This window comes from Rhagoletis zephyria, unplaced genomic scaffold, assembly GCF_001687245.7.
Source record: "Rhagoletis zephyria isolate East Lansing unplaced genomic scaffold, Rhagoletis_zephyria_1.1 Rzeph_scaffold_23757, whole genome shotgun sequence".
Classification (NCBI taxonomy): Eukaryota; Metazoa; Arthropoda; class Insecta; order Diptera; family Tephritidae; genus Rhagoletis; species Rhagoletis zephyria.
Genome location: NW_016180815.1, coordinates 1,631 through 6,569, shown reverse-complemented (window position 1 = coordinate 6,569; position 4,939 = coordinate 1,631). Strand labels below are relative to the sequence as shown.

General features: G+C 29.4%; 1 pseudogene; it reads left to right on the top strand.

Moving 5' to 3' along the window:
- The first annotated feature begins 3 nt into the window (after positions 1–3).
- Positions 4–708, top strand: LOC108381780 (cytochrome c oxidase subunit 1-like; annotated as a pseudogene).
- Positions 709–4,939: the final 4,231 nt, after the last annotated feature.

Genomic DNA, 4,939 nt, shown 5'->3' with positions numbered 1-4,939 from the left:
AAAATGTTAAAAAAATGAATATATTCAACTAATCATAAAGATATTGGAACTCTATACTTTGTTTTTGCTTTATGAGCAAGTATATTAGGCACTTCTCTTAGCTTTCTAATTCGAAGTGAATTATCATCCCCATCTCCATTTATTCAAAATGAACAAATCTATAATACTATCGTAACCGCCCATGCTTTTATCATGATTTTTTTTATAGTCATACCCGCAATAATTGGAGGATTTGGGAATTGACTAGTTCCTCTAATAATTTCAGCTCCAGATATAGCCTTCCCTCGTATAAATAACGCAAGTTTATGACTTTTAGTACCTTCATTAATTCTAATAATCCTCTCATCTTTAAGAGAAAGAGGGGCAGGCACTGGATGAACAGTATATCCTCCTCTATCCAACTACTCTTTTCACCCCAACCCCTCCGTTGACATGGCAATTTTTAGACTTCATATAGCAGGAATCTCTTCTATTATAAGAAGAATTAATTTTATCTCCACAATCATCAACATAAAACCCTCTTCTATAAATTTTTCTCAAATACCTTTATTTGTATGATCAATTCTAATTACAGCAATTCTCTTACTTCTCTCCCTGCCTGTTCTAGCAGGAGCTATTACTATATTATTAACAGATCGTAATTTTAACACCTCCTTCTTCGACCCCTCCGGGGGCGGAGATCCCATCCTCTATCAACACTTATTTTGATTCTTCGGACACCCTGAAGTATATATTTTAATTCTACCTGGATTTGGTTTAATCTCTCACACAATCATTTTTAGAAGAAGAAAAACTCAAACTTTCGGCACTATTAGCATAATCTATGCTATGCTAGCAATTGGAGGACTAGGGTTCATTGTGTGAGCCCATCATATATTTACAGTAGGTATAGATATTGACTCCCGAGCATACTTTACTACCGCCACAATAATTATTGCTATCCCAACCGGGATTAAAATTTTTTCATGATTAACTACCTTATACGGTTCCAATATTATTATAAATACCTCTAATCTATGAAACTTAGGATTTATCTTTCTATTCTCTATTGGAGGAGTAACTGGAGTTATTCTAGCTAATTCTTCCTTAGATTTAGTCCTACATGATACCTACTATGTAGTAGCTCACTTTCACTATGTACTCTCCATAGGAGCAGTATTTACTATCATAGCCGGAATTAACCACTGATGACCTCTAATATTTGATATAAACTTCCTTAATATATTAAATAAAGCTCATTTCTCATTAATATTCTTAGGGGTTAATATAACATTTTTTCCACAACATTTTCTAGGATTAAATGGAATACCTCGCCGCTACTCAAGTTATCCTGACTACTTCTATTTTTGAAATTTTATCTCATCAATAGGAAGTTATATCACCTTAATAAGCCTACTTTTTTTTATCTACAATATATTTTATAGTATATTAAACAAAAACTCCCAATTTAACGCCTCCTTTATTCCTAACGCCTTAGAATGAAACTTTTCTAGAGCACATGAATCCCATACCTTCAATATACCCTGTAAAATATACTTTTAATAAACAAATGCCATTATGAATAGAAACTTATTTCGCTGACGCGAATAGTCCTATAATAGAACAAATAATCTTTTTTTATGATCATACCATAATCATAATAATATCTATTATATCCTTCCTCATATTTTTTATCTTCAACTCTATCTTTAATTCTTCTTTAAATTTTAACCTAAATAACCATCAATTTATAGAAACTATTTGAACTACTATCCCTATACTAATTCTAATCTTCATCGCTATTCCTAGTCTTCGTCTATTATATCTAATAGAAGAAACCTTTAACCCTCTTATCACAATCAAAACCATTGGCCATCAATGATATTGATCTTACGAATTTTCTAATATAAATCTATGCTTTGATTCCTTTATAAAATCATCTACTAACCTTAACACTTTTAAATATTTAGACACGGACTTTCCCCTCGTAATCCCCATAAACTGCCCCTTACGCCTCTTAGTAACCTCTACAGATGTAATTCACTCTTGAACCATTCCTAGCCTCGGTGTTAAAACCGATGCAATCCCTGGTCGCCTCAATCAAATCAACCTCTCTCCCACACGAGCAGGAGTATTTTTCGGCCAATGCTCAGAAATCTGTGGTATAAATCACAGATTTATACCAATTTCTTTATACATCGCCCCTATTGCCTCCTTTACCAATTGAACTAAAATTATAAATTCTTCACTATATAGCTTAATTAAAGCATTAGCCTCTTAAGCTATAAGATACTATTAATATGTTTTAGTGAATTCCTCAAATACAACCCATAAACTGACTAACTATCTTCATTATACTCAACTTTGCCCTTATCTATATAGCCCCTTTAATATTCTTTACCTTAAATCCCTCCTCAATATCTACACCTCTTCTATCAAATACCCACTTCAATCAAAAACCTTTTATTCAACTAAAATGATAACCAACCTATTCTCTATATTTGACCCCTCCTCTTCTTATTATTTTTCCATAAACTGAATCAGCTTATTCCTAATCTTTATTTTTATCCCTCGGTATATATTTACATTATCCCCACGACCCTTATTTATATATAACCAAATTTCTAATTTCATCCTAACAAGCCTTAAAACTAATATTAAAAAAACCCATCTCAAATCATTAATTATCCTATGAACCATATTTATTTTTATCTCTCTATCTAATATACTAAGCTTATTACCTTTTTTTTTTAACACCACTAGCCATATTTCTATCTCATTAAATCTAGCTATCCCTCTATGACTCAGTTTAATAATTAAAAGTTGATCTAAAAATACCCAAATAATACTCACTCATTTACTCCCCTCTCACACACCCCTCATCTTATGTCCCTTCATAATCTCAATTGAAATTATTAGTTTATTAATTCGTCCTCTTACATTAGCTATCCGACTCTCCGCAAACATAATTGCCGGTCACCTATTAATAACCCTTCTAAGTTTAATACTAAACCATAACATTTTTTCTTTTACTTCCTCTAGCCTAATTCTATCCATTCTAATTAGTCTAGAATTAGCTGTTGCTCTAATCCAAAGCTTTGTATTTATCACTCTTATATCTCTATACCTCAATGAAACCTTATAATAAAGAACTAAAATCTTAGAACTATTTTGATAGAATAGAATAGCCTACAAGCCTTTATTAATCCTAATAATAAGATAAACTATTTAAACATAAGTTATAGGACTCATAACCCTATCAAGGATTCAACCCTCTTATTAATTAAATACTCATACATTAAACTCATAATTCTCGTACTTAACATCAACTCCATCATCCTAAGTCTATCAAGCAACTCAATTTTTTTTATCTGATTAAGTATAGAAATCAACTTACTATCTTACATTAGCATATTTCCTAAATTAACTTTTACCGCTACTAACTCAATAATAAACTACTTTATTCCTCAAGCTCTTTCTAGCAATATCTTTCTTCTATCTATAATTATAAACACATATTACAAATCCTCACCAATTACGCCTCTTTTTATTTTTTTTAGCTTATGAATTAAGCTGGGCTTCTTCCCCTTCCATAACTGGTATTTTTCTATCTCTAACAATATAAATTGATTCATGTGATTTCTTTTAAACACAAACCAAAAAATTATCCCTTTATGATCTTTATCACTTCTTCTTAACATTTCCCCTATTCTCCTTACCTTTGTTTTCATAAACACCTTATACAGAAGACTTGAAATTTTTAACCAATCATCTATTCGATGATTAATCAACTCATCCTCTTTAAATCATATAAGATGAGTTGTCGCCTCTTCCCCCCACTCTATAAATACATGAGAAATCTATATAATCTCATACATCATTCTAAATCTAATACTAATTAAATTAATAAAAAATAACAATCTATCTAGTATCAGATCTACTATCAATAACAAACCACTAAACACTAACATCTCTATTTTAATTACTATGCTAAACTTCATAGGCCTTCCCCCTATAATAGGGTTTATACCTAAAATACTAACTATAATCAGCTCTAAACATATTTTCATTAATTTATCCCTTCTAATCTCCTCACTAATTCACTGTTATATATATATAACTCTTAGAAGTCAAATATTAATTACAAAACACATTAAAACAAAAATACTAACATTTAATAATAACAATACTAACTATAATATCAATCTATCTATCATCAGCTCACTAATCACTATAACCATATTCCCTATATGAATTACAAATTAATAATTTTAAGATTTTAAGTTAAAAAAACTATATGTCTTCAAAACATAACTTATATATTATATTTAAATCTTATTTCAAAGAAATTAGTTAAAATTCAAATAACCTAAAATTGTCAATTTTAAATTACTAAAAGTATTTCTTTATACACCTTATTCTAACAATATTTACCTTAACACTAATACTAAAATCTTTATCAATTTTAAACACAAATAACCTTATCAATAAAGAAAAAAACTCCGCCTTTGAAAGAGGATTCTCTTATTTCTCATCACCACGATCCCCTTTTTCAATTCAATTCTTCAAAATCTTACTTCTATTCTTAATATTTGATATTGAAATTATTCTTGTTCTCCCATTCCCCCTATTCCATCATTTAAACTCAACCACTATATTAAGATGTTCCTTAATTATTATATTAATCCTCTGTGGATTAATTTATGAATGATGAGAAGGAACTCTCAACTGAGTATAAATCTAATTAATAGATTTATAGTTAAATTTATAACATTTACTTTGCAAGTAAAATTTACTACTAGTTTTATCTTTTTAAGAATAATAATTGTTTTCGACACAATTTAAGAATAATCTCTCTTAAATTAAAATTAATTGAAGCCAAAAAAGAGGCTATCTATTGTTAATAGATTTAATGATTTTATTCCAATTGACCTTATATTTTATTTACTAAAATATTAGT